This window comes from Muntiacus reevesi, chromosome 3, assembly GCF_963930625.1.
Source record: "Muntiacus reevesi chromosome 3, mMunRee1.1, whole genome shotgun sequence".
Lineage (NCBI taxonomy): Eukaryota > Metazoa > Chordata > Mammalia > Artiodactyla > Cervidae > Muntiacus > Muntiacus reevesi.
Window position 1 is genome coordinate 271,048,954 of NC_089251.1, and position 19,188 is coordinate 271,068,141.

A 19,188-nucleotide genomic window follows, 5' to 3' on the forward strand; every position below is an offset into this window, starting at 1 on the left:
TTTGCTGTTTTTTTCATATTGTTAGATGTCTTATTCATTTATATTTGAGAGATATTTTAATATACTCTTAATACCCATCTGTTATACATGATGTATTTCATAACTGTTCCCTGCCAAATCTGTTACCTAATTTTGCTTAATGATAACAAAAAATTATTTTTTATTGTAATGCTAAATTAGTTATATTGTCGTATTTGTGCTTTCTTCAACCTATTTTTACATCTTTTCCTATCTTTAAATATACCCTATTTTTTTCTAGTAAGTCTAATGTTTTATTTTTCAATTAGATCGTTAATTCATCTCAGATTTGCTATTATATATGTTTTAGAGGTCAGTAAGTCAGTTCAGTTGCTCAGTGATGTCCGACTCTTTGCGACCCCAAGAACCGCAGCACGCCAGGCCTCCCTGTCCATCACCAACTCCCGGAGTCCACCCAAACCCATGTCCATTGAGTCGGTGATGCCATCCAGCCATCTCATCCTCTGTCATCCCCTTCTCCTCCCGCCCTCAATCTTTCCCAGCATCAGGGTCATTTCAAATGACTCATTTCTTCACATCAGGTGGCCAAAGTATTGGAGTTTCAGCTTCAATATCAGTCCTTCCAATGAATACACAGGACTGCTCTCCTTTAGGATGGACTGGTTGGATCTCCTTGCAGTCCAAGGGACTCTCAAGAGTCTTCTCCAGGGAGGTGGGAGAGGGGATCGGGATGGGGAATTAAAAAAAAAAAAAGAGTCTTCTCTTTTGAACACCACAGTTCAAAAGCATCAATTCTTCGGCACTCAACTTTCTTTATAATCCAACAATCCATACATGACCATTGGAAAAACCATAGCCTTGACTAGACGGATGTTTGTTGGCAAAGGAATGTCTCTGCTTTTTAATATGCTGTCTAGGTTGGTCATAACTTTCCTTCTAAGGAGTAAGTGTCTTTTAATTTCATGGCTGCAATCACCATCTGCAGTGATTTTGGAGCCCAAAAAAATAAACTCAGCCACTGTTTCCCCAACTATTTTCCATGAAGTGATGGGACCAGTTGCCATGATCTTAAGTTTTCTGAATGTTAAGCTTTAAGCCAACTTTTTCACTGCCCTCTTTCACTTTCATCAAGAGGCTCTTTAGTTCTTCACTTTCTGCCATAAGGGTGCTGTCATCTGCATATCTGAGGTTATTGATATTTCTCCTGGCAGTCTTGATTCCAGCTTGTGCTTCATCCAGCCCAGCGTTTCTCATGATGTACTCTGCACATTAGTTAATTTTAGCATATGTGCTGCCAAAGCGAGCACTGCACTTTAGTTAAATAAGTAGGGTGACAATATACAGCCTTGACGTACTCCTTTTCCTATTTGGAACCAGTCTGTTGTTCCATGTTCAGTTCTAACTGTTGTTTCCTGACCTGTATACAGGTTTCTCAAGAGGCAGGTCAGGTGGTCTGGTATTCCCATCTCTTTCAGAATTTTCCTCAGTTTGTGGTGATCTACACAGTCAGAGGCTTTGGCATAGTCAATAAAGCAGAAATAGATGATTTTCTGGAACTCTCTTGCTTTCTCGATGTTCCAGCGGATGTTGGCGATTTGATCTCTGGTTCCTCTGCCTTTTCTAAAACCAGCTTGAACATCTGGAAGTTCACAGTTTATGTATTGTTGAAGCCTGGCTTGGAGAATTTTGAGCATTACTTTACCAACGTTTGAGATGAGTGCAATTGTGAGGTAGTTTGAGCATTCTTTGGCATTGCCTTTCTTTGGGATTGGAATGAAAACTGACCTTTTCCAGTCCGATGGCCACTGCTGAGTTTTCCAGATTTGCTGACATATTGAGTGCAGCACTTTCATAGCATCATCTTTTAGTTTTAGAGGTAGGAATCTAATTTTATGTATATATATATATATAAACACTCATGCATATGATTTTTAAATGTGTGTATATAGTATATGTTATATGCAGTATAATTTCTATTCAATAATTATATAATTAGTGATATATACAGACATACAGATACACACAGATAGATATATATTTATGTTGTTAACAGAATTTTCCATTAACATTTATTGGATGCATCTCTGTTTCCCCATGGATTAGTAATGCTGTTTTTGGCATTTGAGAAGTTGTATTTGCTGAATATTTGTGAACTCTGTTCCATTAGTCTGTTTTAGCTTCTCTGGATACCACACTTGTTTTATTTGCTATAATTTTATTAATCTTAAGTCTTGTAGTATGAGTCCTACTTATTTACGTCTGTAAAAATGTGTTTATATTCTGTTTCATTACTCTTTTATTTGAAATTTAGTTATCAGCTTATTTTCTTCAAGGAAAAACCTTATTGACTTTTGATTAGTTATACATTGAATTTATAAATTAATTTCAGGAGAATTTATATCTTTACAGTATGAAGATTGGATCTTGGTTGAAAGATTGGTCTCTGGATTCTAATTCCGTGTCACTTATCAGCACAGTGATCTTGTTTAAACTCTGCCTCAGTTTTCTCATTGGTAAAATGTAGAAAATGATTCCCTGTAAAAAATGTAAGGATTAAATGAGTTAATATGCATAAAACCCTTGGAGTTTAGCAAATTCCAAGTAAATATTAGGTACTGTTACTCGTTTTGTATCTCATTCATTTGGGTCTTATTCTATGCCCTTCAGAAAAGCTTTATAACATTCTTCATAAAACCCTTGTTGTTCAATTGTTAAGTCATGTCCAACTCTTTACAGCCTCATGGTCTACAGCATACCAGACTTCCCTGTCCTTCACTTTCTCCCACAGTTTGCTCAAATTCATGTCCAGTGAGTCTGTGATGCTATCCAAACATCTCATTCTCTGTAGTCCATATTCTTCATGATCCTCTTACACATCTTTTTTTTTTCATTTATTCCTAGATATCTTAGTTTTTGTTGCTATTGTGAATGGAATTTTCTCTAGTTTACATTACTAAATTTGATGTATCCAGGAGTCTTCCTGAACTCTTTTGTTAGATTGTCTCAGTAGTTTAAGATTTTCTTGGATTTTTTCATTTAGATGTTAAATTGTCTCCAAGTAATGACAGTTTTGTCTTTTCCAGTCCTTTTTTCCCTCTTTGTATTATATAAGAAATGTAATACATCTTTGAATAAAGCAATGATAATTGGTCTTCTTCATCTCACCTTGGCTTTAAAGAGAATTCTGAAATTTCACGATTAAGTATGCTGTTTACTTAAGGTTTTTGGTACCATTTATCACGTTAAGGAATTTACCTTCTATTCCTAATTTCTTGAGAGCTGTCCTGAATTCATACTGAACTATTCAGTTCACTTCTGTTCAGTGGCTCAGTTATGTCGGACTCTGCAACCCCATGGACTGCAGCACACCAGGCCTCCCTGTCCATCACCAGCTCCCGGAGTTTACTCAAGCTCATGTCCATTAAGTCAGTGTTGCCATCCAACCATCTCATCCTCTGCCGTCCCCTTCTCCTCCCGCCTTCAGTCTTTCCAGCATCAGGGTCTTTAAATGAGTCAGTTCTTCGCATCAGGTGGCCAAAGTCTTGGAGTTGAATCTTCAGCGTCAGTCCTTCCAATGAATATTCAGGACTGATTTCCTTTAGGATGGACTGGTTGGATCTCCTTGCAGTCCAAGGGACTCTCAAGAGTCTTCTCCAACACCACAGTTCAAAAGCATCTATGCTTCGGCACTCAGCTTTCTTTAAGTCCTACTCTCATATCCATGCATGACTACTGGAAAAGCCATAGCTTTGACTAGACGGGCCTTTGTTGGAAAAGTGATGTTTCTGCTTTTTAATGTGCTGTCTAGGTGGGTCATAAATTTTCTTCCAAGGAGCAAGCGTCTTTCCTTTCACGGCTGCAGTCACCATCTGCAGTGATTTTGGAGTCCCAAAAAATAAAGTCTGTCACTGTTTCCATTGTTTCCCCCATCTATTTGCCATGAAGTGATGGGACCAGATGCCATGATCTTAATTTTGATGTTGAGTTTAAAGCCAACTGTCTCGCTCTCCTCTTTCACTTTTATTAACAGGCTTTTTAGTTCTTCTTCACTTTGTGCCATAAGGGTGGTGTCATCTGCATATCTGAGGTTATTGATATTTCTCCCAGCAGTCTTGATTCCAGCTTGTGCTTCATCCAGCCCAGCATTTCTCATGATGTACACTGCACATTAGTTAAATAAGCAGGGTGACAATATACAGCCTTGACGTACTCCTTTTCCTATTTGGAACCAGTCTGTTGTTCCATGTCCAGTTCTAACTGTTGCTTCCTGACCTGTATACAGATTTCTCAAGAGGCAGATCAGGTGGTCTGGTATTCCCGTCTCTTTCAGAATTTTCCACAGTTTGTTGTGATCCACACAGTCAAAGGCTTTGGCATAGTCAATAAAGCAGAAATAAATGTTTTTTTTCTGGAACTCTCTTGCTTTTTTGATGAGTCAGCAGGCGTTGGCAATTTGATCTCTGGTTCCTCTGCCTTTTCTAAATCCAGTTTGAACATCTGGAAGTTCATGGTTCACATACTGTTGAAGTCTGGTTTGGAGAATTTTGAGCATTACCTTGCTAGCATGTGAGATGAGTGCAATTGTGTGGTAGTTTGAGCATTCTTCAGCATTGCCTTTCTTTGGGATTGGAATGAAAACTGACCCTTTCCAGTCCTGCAGTCATTGCTGAGTTTTCCAAATTTGCTACCATATTGAGTGCAACACTTGCATAGCATCGTCTTTGAGGATTTGAAATAGCTTAACTGGAATTCCATCACCTCCACTAGCTTTGTTCGTAATGATGCTTCCTAGGGCCCACTTGACTTCGCATTCCAGGATGTCTGCTCTAGGTGAGTGATCATATCATTTTGATCATCTGGTTTGTGAAGATCTTTTTGTACAGTTCTTCTGTGTATTCTTGCCACCTCTTCTTAATACATTCTGCCTCTGTTGGTCCATACCATTTCTGTCCTTTATTGTGCCCATCTTTGCATGAAATATTCCCTTGGTATCTCTAATTTTCTTGACGAAATCTCATCTTTCCCTTTCTGTTGTTTTCCTCTATTTCTTTGCATTGGTCACTAAGGAAGGCTTTCTTATCTCTCCTTGCTATTCATTGGAACTCTGCATTCAAATGAGTGTATCTTTCCTTTTCTCCTTTGCCTTTCACTTCTCTTCACAGCTATTTGTAAGGCCTTCTCAGACAACCATTTTGCCTTTTTGCATTTCTTTTTCTTGGGGATGGTCTTGCTCCCTGTCTCCTGTATAATGTCACGAACCTCCGTCCATAGTTCCTCAGGCAGTCTTGTCTATCAGATCTAATCTCTTGAATCTATTTCTCACTTCCACTGCATCGTCATAAGGGATTTGATTTAGGTCATATCTGATTGGTCTGGTAGTTTTTCCCTACTTTCTTCAGTTTAAGTCTGAATTTGGCAATAAGGAGTTCATGATCTAAGCCACAGTCAGCTTCCGGTCTTGTTTTTGCTGACTCTATAGAGCTTCTCCATCTTTGGATGCAAAGAATATAATTAGTCTGATTTCAGTGTGGACCGTCTGGTGAAAACCATGTGTAGAGTCTTCTCTTGTGTTACTGGAAGAGGGTGTTTGCTATGACCAGTGTGTTCTCTTGGCAAAACTCTATTAGCCTTTGCCCTGCTTCATTCTGTACTCCAAGGCCAAGTTTGCCTGTTACTCCAGGTGTTTCTTGACTTCCTACTTTGCATTCTAGTCCCATGTAATGAAAAGGACATCTTTTTTTGGGTGTTAGTTCTAGAAGGTCTTGTAGGTCTTCACAGAACCATTCAACTTCAGCTTCCTCAGCATTACCGGTCGGGGCACAAGCTTGGATTACCATGATACTGAATGGTTTGCCTTGGAAATGAACAGAGATCATTCTGTCATTTTTGAGACTGCACCCAAGCATTTCGAGTGCTTTTGTTGACTTATGACATTTCTTCTAAGGGATTCTTTCCCACAGTAGTAATAATGGTCATCTGAATTAAATTCACCCATTCCAATCCATTTTAGTTTGCTGATTCCTAAAATATTGACGTTCACTCTTGCCATCTCCTGTTTGACCACTTCCAGTTTGCCTTGATTCATGGACCTAGCATTCCTATGCAGTATTGCTCTATCAGCATTGGACTTTGCTTCCGTCACCATCACATCCACAACTGAATGTTGTTTTTGCTTGGCTCCATCTCGTCAGTCTTTGTGGAGTTATTTCCAGGAGCGTAGTGGGCACCTACCAACCCAGGGAGTGCATCTTTCAGTGCCCTGTCTTTTTGCATTTTCATGTTGTTGTTGGGGTTCTCAAGGCAAGAATAGTGAAGTGGTTTGCCTTTCCCTTCTCCAATGGGCCATGTTTTGTCAGAACTCTCCACCATGACCCATCCATCTTGGTTGACCCTACAAGGCATGCTCATAGTTAGATTGAGTTAGACAAGGCTGTGGTCCATGTGATCAGTTTGGTTAGTTTTCTGTGATTGTGGTTTTGAGTCTGTTTGCCCTCTGATGGATCAGGATAAGAGGCTTATGAAGCTTCCTGATGGGAGAGACTGACTGAGGGGGAAACTGGGTCTTGTTCTGTTTGGCGGGGCCATGCTCTGTGAACCTTTAATCCAATCCTCTGTTGAAGGGCAGGGCTATGTTCCCTCCCTGTTATTTATCTGAGGCCAAAGTATGGTGGAGGTAGTGAAGATAATGGCGACCTCGCTCAAAAGGTCACATGCCTGCACTGCTACATCCAGTGCCCCTGACCCTGCAGCAGGCCACCGCCGACCCCTGCCTCTGCCAGAGACTCCTGGACACTCATGGGCAAGTCTGGGTCAGTCTCTTGTGGGGTCACTGCTCCTTTCTCCTGGGTCCTAGTGCACACGAGGTTCTATTTGTGCCCTCCCAGAGTCTGTTTCCCCAGTCCTGTGTGAGTTCTGGCAGCTCTATGTTGGGTTAATGGTGACCTCCTCTGAGACAGCTTATGCCATACTCAGGTCTACTGTACTCAGAGCCCCTGCCTCTGCAGCAGTCCACTGCTGACCCACATGTTCACAGGAGACACCCAAACACAGTTCTGTCTCCGTCTCTGTGGAGTCTCTGGGTCCTGGTGCACATAAAGTTTGTTTGAGCCCTCTGAGTGTCTCTGGCGAGTATGGGGTTTGATTCTACATGGTATTTCAATATATATATCAAACTATATTACTAAATAATTTTTATATCAGTTTTTCAAAAGTCATACCATGTCTATATGCCTGAACAATTAAGCATGTTGCATTTTATTTAATTTCATAAATATTCAAGATTGTCATACAGAGAATGGAAAGAAGTGCTACTGACTTCTTCCATTTTATGTTGAGTAACGAAAGCACAAATGTTATTGTGGAAGCAGTCATCAAGGTGCAGACTTGATTACAGGGTCTAGTGACCTAATAGCAATACAGAAATACAGTTCTGTGAAGAGGAATGTTAGGTATATTTTCCTGTTTTCACCCTCTAAATATTAAAAATTTTGACTTGGGACTTTATTGGTGAGGGGGAGCTGGTTATATAGAGAGAGGAAAACAATGAAATATTATGAAACTAATAAGTGTAGATAGTTTTGTTGTTTCTGTAATGCCAGGATGTATTTGGTGTCTGATGTAGAAGTAATCACTCATCTCTGCAGAATCTTTAGAGAGCTACTAAAAGTATTTCTTCTTCAGCATGTTTTCATGGTGAAAATTGGACATGGTAAAATGTCTTAAATAGAAAATATTATTTACCTTCAGTTCAGTTCAGTCGCTCAGTCATGTCCAACTCTTTGCGACCCCATGAATCACAGATCACCAGGCCTTCCTGTCCATCACCAGCTCCCGGAGTTTACCCACATTCATGTCCAGCGAGTCGGTGATGCCATCCAGCCATCTCATCCTCTGTCATCCCCTTCTCCTCCTGCCCCCAATTCCTCCCAACATCAGGGTCTTTTCCAGTGAGTCAACTCTTCGCATGAGGTGGCAAAAGTATTGGAGTTTCAGCTTCAGCATCAGTCCTTCAATGAATATTCAGGACTGATCTCCTTTAGGATGGACTGGTTGGATCTCCTTGCAGTCCAAGGGACTCTCGAGTCTGCTCCAGTACCACAGTTCAAAAGCATCAATTCTTCGGTGCTCAGCTTTCTTCACAGTTCAACTCTCACATCCATACACGACCACTGGAAAAACCATAAGCTTGACTAGACGGACCTTTGTTGACAAAGTAATGTCTCTGCTTTTTAATATGCTATCTAGGTTGGTCATAACTTTCCTTCCAAGGAGTGAGCGTCTTTTAATTTCATGGCTGCAATCACCATCTGCAGTGATTTTGGAGCCCAGGAAAATAAAGTCAGCCACTGTTTTCACTGTTTCCCCATCTATTTGCCATGAAGTAATGGGACCAGATGCCATGATCTTAGTTTTCTGAATGTTGAGCTTTAAGCCAACTTTTTCACTCTCCTCTTCCACTTTCATCAAGAGGCTCTTTAGTTCTTCACTTTCTGCCGTAAGGGTGGTGTCATCTCCGTGTCTGAGGTTATTGATATTTCTCCCAGCAATCTGGATTCCCGCTTGTGATTCTTCAAGCCCAGCATTTCTCATGATGTACTCTTCATATAAGTTAAATAAGCACAGTGACAATATACAGCCTTGATGTACTCCTTTTCCTATTTGGAGCCAGTCTGTTGTTCCATGTTCAGTTCTAACTGTTGTTTCCTGACCTACATATAGGTTTCTCAAGAGGTGGGTCAGGTGGCCTGGTGTGACCATCTGTTTCAGAATTTTCCACAGTTTTTTGTGATCCACACGGTCAGAGGCTTTGGCATAGTCAATAAAGCAGAAATAGATGTTTTTCTGGAACTCTCTTGCTTTCTCGATGTTCCAGCGGATGTTGGCAGGTTGATCTCTGGTTCCTCTGCCTTTTCTGAAACCAGCTGGAACATCTGGAAGTTCACAGTTTATGTATTACTGAAGCCTGGCTTGGAGAATTTTGAGCATTACTTTACTAGCATGAGAGAGGAGTGTGATTATTTACCTTAAGTTCACTATTTTCAGAATTGTGATAGAGAATTAGCATAGTTGTAGTGATACAACTGAGGGACTGAGAGAGGAAGTTTTCTTTTTTGGTGAGCACATCTGTTTTGAACTTTTCCAAAAAACAGCAACAATAATGATTCCTACTATGGCAATAAAATCATAAGGACATTGTATTTAAACAAAACTATGTATGATTCAAGGGTAAGTTTTGTATGTAAGCTTTTTAGCTGTATATACTTAAAGCTATTCGTTATAATACTTTAATTATCTATTGAAGTATACATGCTCAAAAATCTTTCATTGATGGGTGCATAATCATAAAAAGTTTGCAAATCACTCCATCTATTTTCTGACACTTTTTCCTCATTGAAACAATTACTCTTACAATAGAGTTTCTTATACCAATGTTACAGTGTCAACTATGGAATTCTGGCAGTTGATGATAAAATATTGGCAGTACTTATTTTTAAAACATTTCCCACATTTTTCACTTCCACATTGTTTGATCTGTAGTTACTGCTTTGTGTTCACTTGAAGATCTCAGTATATGGGGGAAGCAATAACTCCTACCATCATTGTGATCTTTAGTGTTTGGAGTAATGTTTAGCTGAAGTATTTGGGAAAGCTAACTCTGAAAGGTACTGCTGACCTGTAATAGGAATAACTTTAGGGAAGATTGTTCTTATTGTTTACGTACTGGTGCTTCTTAAAAAAAAATCAGATGCTCTTTCTCTTTACAGGATGCCATACTTTACATAAACTCATTATACTGTACTGACATCTGAATTAATATAAAAGTTTAAATTCAGATGTAATTTTCTTTTTGAAAGTTTTTGAGAACAGCTTTTATATACCAGTTTCACACTGTTATGTATCATGTGTTGTTCAGTTGCTCAGTCATGTCCAGGTCTTTGCTACTCTGTGAACTGCAGCATTGCCAGGCTTTCCTGTCCTTCACTGTCTCCCTGAGTTTGCTCAAACTCATGTCCATTGAAATCCATGATACCATCTAACCATCTTATCCTCTGTTGTCCCCTTCTCCTTCTGCCTTCAATGTTTCTCAGCATCAAGATCTTTTCCAGTGAGTTGGCTCTTCGCATCAGGTGGCCACAGTATTGGAGCTTCAGTTTCAGCATTAGTCCTTCCAGTGAATATTCAGGACTTTAGGATGGGCTGGTTGGATCTCCTTGCGGTCCACTGGACTCTCAAGAGTCTTCTCCAACACCACAGTTCAGAAGCATCAGTTCTTCAGCCCTCACCTTTCTTTATGGTCCAAGTAGATACATAACTTGCATTTGTGCAGTTTTCCTAAATTTAGGGATCTGTTTTATAAAGTTAGATATGTTAAAAAGTTGAACTGATGCACTGATGTCCTCAGTATATGAATATGTATATGTATATGTATCTAATTCTCACATAAGAATGACTTGGCATAGAAAAAAGAATGATTTGATATAATCCTACTTTTAAATGGTAACCATAGAATGGTTAATGTTAAATTAATATTAAAAACTAATGTTTTTTTTTAATAAAAATAGATCTAACTTGGTTACTTATTTTATTTTAGCGAAGAATAACCAGAATTCAACAAATAGAAAAGGACATACTTCGTATACGACAGCTTTTACAGTCCCAAGCAACCGAAGGTTAGTGAATTGTCTCTTTTGTTTGTAGTTATAATGATAGGTGGTTGTTCTAAGAAAAGAAAATATGTATAATTAGCATGGCGTCATTGAAATAGATGCTCTAGAGAATTGAGACACTTGATAAGCTTTTTCATTAAATTAAGTATAGATTTCAAAAATCTATACTAGTATGATTTCTTCATAACTTTTATGCAATTAAAGCTTATAGAGCCATAAATAGATACCTTACTTCAGTTATCTGTTTACATATAATTTGGCTACTAACAGTTTGTAAATAAGCTATCTCCTTGTGTAATCCATAGTAAAAGTTGATCATATACATTTATCTGTGCTTACTTTACAAACTTCATTAAAATGACAGTAAAAGGGTAAAATGAAAAAGCACAAATACCAGGGAAGGTGACAATAAAATTTGGAGAACTGCAAAGCAGATAAACAAATAATTCTTCTAGATTATGGTAGAGAGCTGACCCCAGAGTGAGCAGTAGGAGGTCACAAAGCAACTCATTTTACACTGTGGAGTCCTGAAAGTTTCCAGAGTTGGTTACACTAGGTACTTCTGGAAATGAGGATTAAAAAGGGGGTTAAAACCATATTTGTCAGCTCTTCAGCTGAAATTTGGTTTTGATCACTACACAGAAGGATGGGGTATAAAAAACCATCCCTTCAGCTATCTGTTTATAGCCCCTGAATTTGGGCACTTGTCACTTTGTTTATGGGTAAATAGAAAGAAAACCTACATGGAACTTAAATGAACTATTGCTGAATAAGGAAAAATAGCATGTGGGAGGCTCAGAGAAAATAAAGTATTTCTTCTTAAGTCAACTACAGGATGACCTGTCTCTCTGCAATAAGAGCAAAAAGTGTTGAATAAAAGTCCTCATTGAACAATACAGAATTGTTGCTAGGAAAAATTGGCTCAGTATTTGGGGATATACCAATGCAAAGTTTCTAATATGCAGCCAGATTGAGACTCACATTCCAGATCATACAGGAAAAAAGAAGAGAATGCAAAGAATGAAATATCAACCTAGTGCTTTTTTCTAACTGTAATTACTAAAAACATGATGAAGTTCCTGTTGATATTTTAAAATGTTTATGAGATACAAAATAGTATGTACACTTTGATCCCATTTTTTAATATGCACAAACAGTCTTTCAGAAATAATATGAAAAGGCAGGTAACCACTGCTAATACCTCCTTGTTTTCTTAGTTTGGCCAGTTTTGTAATGTTTTTATAGTAGCTGCACAGCTTTTAGAGTGAGAGAAAACTTTTGTATGCGAAACAAATCTGACGTGTCCTTTCATCACCAGCATGCTTCCCAAGTAGCTCGATGGTAAAGAATCCGCCTGCCAGCCCAGGAGACGCAGGTTCTATCACTGGGTCGGGAAGATTCCCTGGAGAACGAAATGGCAACCCACCCCAGTAGTCTTCCCTAGTAAATCCAGTAGAAAGAGACACCTGGTGGACTACTGTCCATGGGGTTGCAAAAGAGTCGGACATGACTTGGCAAGTAAACCACAGCAACAGCACTTACTGCCAGCCCCGAGAATCTGACCGGATAATGAACAGTTCTGTTTGGAGGCAGAAACTTAGTGCAAGCCCATTTACACACAGAGAAGACAACTAATTCTAATGTCAAAAAGTATAATTTTGAAAACAGTGTCTTTTAAGACTCTGGTCATGCATGCCTTGCTTTTTAAATCTCTTAGAAGCTTTGGCTTCAGTACATTTGAATTTGAAATATGTAGAAACATGTACTTGCTAAGTAGTCAAGTTCAGTGTAATAGTCATATTGCTAAAAGTAGTTTAATCTGGATGTTTTAAGTCAGTATGAACCAAATATTTGTAATATACAGACTGTGTCCTTTTTGCAATATTAACTCTTCAGTACTGTTTTTTTCTTTCCAAAATAAAACAAAACTATCTCTTTACTCCTTTTTCAATGTCATTGGCATTGCTGTATGTGGCATTCTGGTTATTATGGCCCCTTTGGGTTTCCAGGGTTTCTGTGGTGTTTTGTTTTTTTTTCCCCTTGATCAAAATTACTATACTCTATTTTTAAAACTGTTTTTAGAGAGGCAACTTTTGTTTTTTATTGAGCAGCACTGCATTTATATTTTCTTTTTATATATATTTTTTCTGCTTTGAGTGTTTGCTGTTGTTTTTCTAGCTTCTTTAGTTATAGTTAGCTTTTATTCACCATCTTTCTTGTATTATGATTTTTACTGTTTGGCTGCATCAACAGGGTTGTTTTTTTTTTTAATTTCTAAATCAATATTTACACTTATTTTTTCTACTTGATTGACTCTTTCATGTGTGTTAAATAGCCTTCTTTGCTGTTAGTATTGCTGCACGGGGCTTCTTTTGGTCATCATTTGCCTGGTATAATATACTCACTGTCAGTACATTTCCAAACGTTACCAACATTCTGGCCTCTAGAAATTCCTAAGAAAAATTGTCATTTGTTAATAATAGTTCTCATTATCAGTACAATTATAAGTTTATTGCAGGTTGGGGGCTTGTTTGTGTTTTTTTATCTGTTCAAGATTTCATTTATATCATTGGATTTGGGACCAACTGTCTACCACCATAACCTAGTCTATTCTTGTTTCTTTTTGTTATAAAAATGGCCATATTTTTCATAGCCTTAAGTCGTTACATTTATTCAGTGAATATAAACTAAAAGAAGGTATCATGTCTTATTTAAGAAAGAAAGGTTTTTAATTTTACTGTTTGCTGTTTCTTTATTACTATCAGAAGGAGAAGCTAGAAAATGGAGAAAACTGGGGATCAGATACTCATAAATTAGTTCACATACAGTACTGAGAAGAAAAGATGTCTGCCAAATAATTTCTCCACCATGAAGCATCTTATAACACTATCTTTGCCCTACCTGCTAACAATTCTGGTTTAAGATCTAGATGCAGGATATAACTCAGATGATATAACTATTGCACTTGATTCAAATCTCAGAAGTTCCAAGAGGGTACATGAGGCAACCAGTCCTACCACTTTCTTTTGTATTCTATAGGTTATTTACTGACAACTGTATACCATTTGTGGGGGGAGGGGCCCCAAAAGATGGGAGCTATAAGGAAAATTGTGGCATGATTTAATAGTCTCTAGAAAATAGCCAATGAGAAATAGTTTTTAAAATCCCATGCAGAGTACTCTTATAACTCATTAATAAAGAGACAACCCAACTTACAAATGGGCTAAAGATTTGAATACACATTTCACCAGAAAAATTCATAGGAATGGCTAATAAGCACATGAAAATAGGCTCGACATCATTGGATGTTAAGGAAGTCAAGTGAAAACCACAATGCTATATCACTCTATACTCACTAGGATGGCTGTAATCATGAGGAAAACAATAAGCATTGGTACGGATGTGGATAAATAGAAGCTGTCATATGTTGCTGATGGGAATGTAAAATGGTTCAGCCACTTGGAAAAGTTTGGCAGTTATCTAAAGTATTAAAGGTATAGTTACCATATGACCCAGCAATTCCACTTCTAGCTATCTAAGAGAAATGAGCACATATGTCCACACAGAGACTTTAATTTGAATATTCATGGAAGTATTATTCACAGTAGCCCAAAAGTAGAAAAATGCAAAAGTGTATCAACTGGTAAATCAATAAATAAAATGTATACCGTTACAATGTAATACTACTCAGCAATTAAAAGGAACAAATTGTTGACACACACTATAACTGAGGTGAACCTCAAGAACATTATACTGAGTAAAAGTAGCTAGACATGTAAGTCCGTATATTCCATTTACAATAAACGTACAGAAAAGACGAGTTTACAGAGCAGAGTCATAGTTACTTGGAGCTGTGAGTGGGAATGGGGATTACCTGTAAATGAGCATGAAGGATCTTTTTAGAATGATGAAAATGGTCTAAAACTGAAATATAGTGATTCTTGGTAAGTTTATTCAATGTCATTGAGTTGTACACTTAAAGTGGGTGAATTGTCTTAAAGGCATTTTAAATCCAACGTAACCAAAGCACAACTAATGATGGTCTCCTCCTAAGTCCTCCTTGTGACCCCCACATCCTCCAAATCCTCCTTCTCCTTTAGTATTATCTGTCTCCATGAATGGTACCACCATTATTCAGCTGTGTGAGCTAAGAAACAGAAGAGTAGTTTGTGACCCCAGATCTCTTCTTCCACTCACTGTATCCAGTCTGTCGTGCAGTCCTTCAGGTTGACCTCTGTCTCCAAGCATCAGTGCTTCCCTGGGTGTAAAGGACTGTCATCTCCCACTTACTTTAATATTTAGTCTGCAAGTTGATCTCTTGTGTTTCCCATCTTCTTAGACCATTCAAAATTTGAGTTTAAACGATCAGAATACATGCACCTTTTTCCTTTAGAGTATTGGTTATGTGGGGGCATGAGTGCCATCTGAGAATCACACTAAAATTCAACAAAATCATTAAGTTCCTTTTTTTAACCATCTCTCTGTTCTACTCTTCACACTGTAATTCTTTGATATCCTAGAGCAAACCACGTTTCTCCCATCACAGCTCCTTTGCATATGGTCTCTATTTCCCTAAATTTTTGCATGTGGTCTCTGTTTCCTTCATCCTCTGCCATATCCCGTTTCCTAGAACTCCTGTTTATATTTTAGATCTCAGTCCAAACAATACTTCCTAAGAGAGCACTTCCCCCGACTCCCACAATGTCTGATGTCCCTCTGTTATATATCCTTATAAGCAACTTGTGCTCTTTTTTCAGAGTGCTTGTCGAAGTGTTTAACTTTACTGTTGTTTCTTTCATTATTTGATAGCATCCCTGACTAGACTAAATCTGGAAGAGTGCGTTGAACGATGCCTGGGTTTGTCAGTACTGTGTTCTCCAGCCCTATTGCAAGTAACTGACATAGCACATACTCAATAATTACTTTTATATTGACATCTTCAGTGATGTCAGTGTCAAATCTTTGTAGATTTAGTGCTCGTTGATTCATTTTTTCTCTTCACTGACTTTGTATTCTCTGCTTTAGATGATTTTGTTGAATTTTATGGTATCACTTTCCCAAGGTACTGTTTTTTCTTGTTTCTGAATTATTGGGACTACTTCTCTTTTGCCTATGTATAACTTACACTTGTTTATTGATGGAAATAGTATATGTAAATTATTTTAAAGTCACATTTTAAATGGTCTAGGAAAGCTTTATGTTTAAATAAATTCCAGTGGAAGCCATTTTGTAACATAGTTTTCCATTATTATGTCACAATTTTTAATGTGTAATTTTTAATTTTGCCTATAATGTTCCTAGAGGAGGCACACTGGTAATTGTTTCTATAAAAGATACTTGATTATTTTCTTTCTTTGATTCTGTGGTGATAGTTTTCAAAGTGACTGCTTTGTACTAGATATAATCTGTCTTGAAATTACTGCTTTTACTGGATATAATCTTGCCCTTTCACTTTACCTAACAGATGGTGGTTACATTAGAAAAGGTTTTGGTTTTATTCATATTAGAATCTAAGAGCTTATCTGTTGGTTTCATATTACTTTTATTAGCAGATGTATATAAAAGTAGATGTGTGTGTAAGTATAAATATACTTACATAGAAGGTATTTATAAGCTATAGTAACTGCTATATTTGCAGCTCTATTAAATACCAGAACCATGTGACCTTGCGGAAAAGACAGTTATTTGCTCTAGTTGGGTTATGTCCCCGATAGTGATGTGAGCACAGCTGGTGGAGGATGGTGTTTCTGTGGGTCTCAGAAAACCCTTTGTCTTGTGCAGCCCTAGTGTTCGAGGGACACACTTCACTTTGCTGTGACCGAGACAGGCAGCTGACAGCCCGCTGGAGGCTATGGAGTGCAGCTCCGTGCTTTTGTGAACCTGTGTCATTGAGGCCTTCAGAGCTTTAGAGCAAGAAAGAAGGAAAGCTGTGGGCTGAGAAAGCATGCACCGTTTTTGTATGTATTGATGTTAACTCCATATTAACAGAGGTCATCTCAGAGCAAGCATGAAGCTGGCTCACATGAAGCCGAACGGCAGAATGAAGGTCAAGGAGTGGCAGAAATCAACATGGCAACTGCGGGTAGCAGTCAGGTAAATAGATTATTTTATTAATTTCTTTTCTAGTTAACTATTTAAATATTTTAAAAGAAATACTGAGTGAGATGATTCTCACATGACCTGTTTCCTTCCTAAATGGATATCTCCAGAAGAATTCAGTACTAAAATGCTATGTCATTTTTCTTTATTATATTTAACTATGAAGCTTTCAAATTTCCAAGTATATTTTATAGCTCTAAAGTATGTGTCTCTGTTTTAGCCTAAAATGATTAATGTGAGTAGAGTTTCTTTGAAAAATAAATACTAAGCTGCATTTTGGTCATATGTGATTTGACCTAGTTATTACTGCTTGCATTGAATAGATTTGCTCTTTCTCTGTGGCATTCTAAGATATTTTTGTGTTTTTTAAAAAAATCATAAAGAGTTAATATTTTCATCTTCAGTTGTATTCCAGGATTATAGAAACCTAGCATTTAAATAAACAATTCTAATGCCCATTAAAATAAAAGTAAATAAATACCCTAGTCATATTTACTATTATCATCTTTAGGAAAATTATGGAAGACAATTTTTTAAAATGTAGAACATTATCTTGTTGTGCTGCCATCAGTTTTCTATTAGAGTTTGATTGGAATGTATCCTAATGAGTATTTTTCTTTGGAGTGTTCTGTATTCTCCACATTTTTTCAAGCAATATTTTATGTTTTAAATGAATGATTTTTTAAAATACAGTTTCAACTAAGTTGATTTTAAGGAAATTTTCTTACTGTTGATATAAAATATTCCTTTAGTGCCTATAGATTACTTTTAATGATACTATTTATTTGTTCTATTAGTTCATTAAAATTTAAAGCTTAAAATGTCTCATACTTAATTTAAATATTTAAATTTACCACATTTAAACAAAAATATACTTCATTTTAATATTACTGGTCCACATTGTACTGGATAATACTCTACAGATGGTGAATTAGGGCAAAAAAAATTATATTCCAATAGTACATTTGGGTTCCTTGTCTACTACTTAGGGAGTTCTCTGGGATTATCATGTGTTCCTACACATATGTAGAAAGAAGTTCTGTCTTCTTGACAAAAATCTTTTTTTTTTTGCTTTAGGATTAAGACCCACTATTTATACTTTGGGGTCATATTTCAATTATTATATCCTTTAAAGCCTCACCTAGCCAATAAGCTCAATATTTATTTTTTTAATTGAATTCTTATCTCATTTCTTATATCAGAATTTAACTCTGAATATATTAGATTTAATGTCAAAGATGAAAACTTTAAAAAACAGTTTACTTATTTACCTATGTTGTGTCTTAGTCGTGGCATGCGGGATCTTCTGTTACGCCGTGCAGGCCCAGAAGTCGTGGCCCTCGGACTTAGTTGCCTTGCAGTATGTGGGATCTTAGTTCCCAGACCAGGGGTCAAACTCGCATCCCCTGCATTAGAAGGCAGATTCTTAATCACTGAATCACCAGGGAAGTCCCCCAAATGAAAACTGTTAGAAATATTAAAAGTTAAGGAAATGAGCATAGAGGTTTTATAATCATGAAGTGAGTAGGAAACCATAAAAGAACCATAGGCTTCATTTAAAAATGTAAGACTTTAGTGTGCGATAAAATCATAACAAACTTACAAGACAAAAACCAAAATCACATTAATGACGCTACAGCTACGTCCAGATCTTAATGTAGATAAGAGGTGTGTCTGTGAGACTGTGATCCAGTTATGCCAAAATCCCTTTACCTGTCAGACTCTTGGGGTTTGTTCATTTCTTTTGTTATTTGCTCCAGAGACAAAACAGTTGACACTAACAAAACTGAAAATAATCTCTTTGACTTTCTCAGAATCACAGTAATATGATCCATCAAGCTCCTGCCCTAGTGCCCTTGGGGAAGGAAGTTCATTGTACCTCACCTGGTTTCCTGCCCACAGCCACTCTGCCAGAATGATCTTTCACGAGTAAATCACCCTCTTGGTAAAATCCTTTGTTGGCATCCATTGATTCTCAGAAAAAGACAAGCCTTACTACGACCTGTATAACCTGGCTCCTGCCTAAACTTGCCAGCGGTCTGTCACCCTTTGCTCTCAGCACGCCTGCCACGCTGGCCCTTCAGGACTTCCCCTTGACGGCTTCCTCTGCTGCAGCCTGCACACCATCTGCCCGTTCCCTCTTGTGCCTTCTCATCCCACTTCACTCAGTTAACAGCAGTTTGTGTGTGTCTGAACTTTAGCGTGATTTCTCTCAAGAGGCTTGAACTGTTCACATCCCATTACAGGCTGTCCTCGCTTGTTCTTCTCACCTTGAAGACCACATTTGCAGTTTTATATTTATTTATGTGGTTATTTCTGTTCTCCCTACTAAATTGTAAGCTCCAGAAAGACAAAGATTCTTTCCAGTTTTATTCATTTTTATATCCCCACAGTCCCTGATAAATAAATAGTAGATAATAGCAATGAATATATGTAGGTTGGA

General features: G+C 37.6%; 1 long non-coding RNA gene across 9 annotated transcripts in view; it reads left to right on the forward strand.

Annotated features, from left to right (window-relative positions):
* LOC136165534 (uncharacterized) overlaps window positions 1-19,188 on the forward strand; it is a 1,046,218-nt gene that overhangs the window by 170,429 nt on the left and 856,601 nt on the right. The window contains exons 1-2 of one of the 9 annotated variants that reach the window (XR_010662562.1): window positions 16,328-16,739; window positions 18,560-18,690. The exons of 6 other annotated variants lie outside the window; for them this stretch is intronic. This is a non-coding gene — a long non-coding RNA (uncharacterized lncRNA). Of the gene's footprint in view, window positions 1-16,327; window positions 16,740-18,559; window positions 18,691-19,188 lie in introns of those variants that run through there. 2 more of the 9 variants (XR_010662564.1, XR_010662561.1) reach the window with 2 other exon arrangements.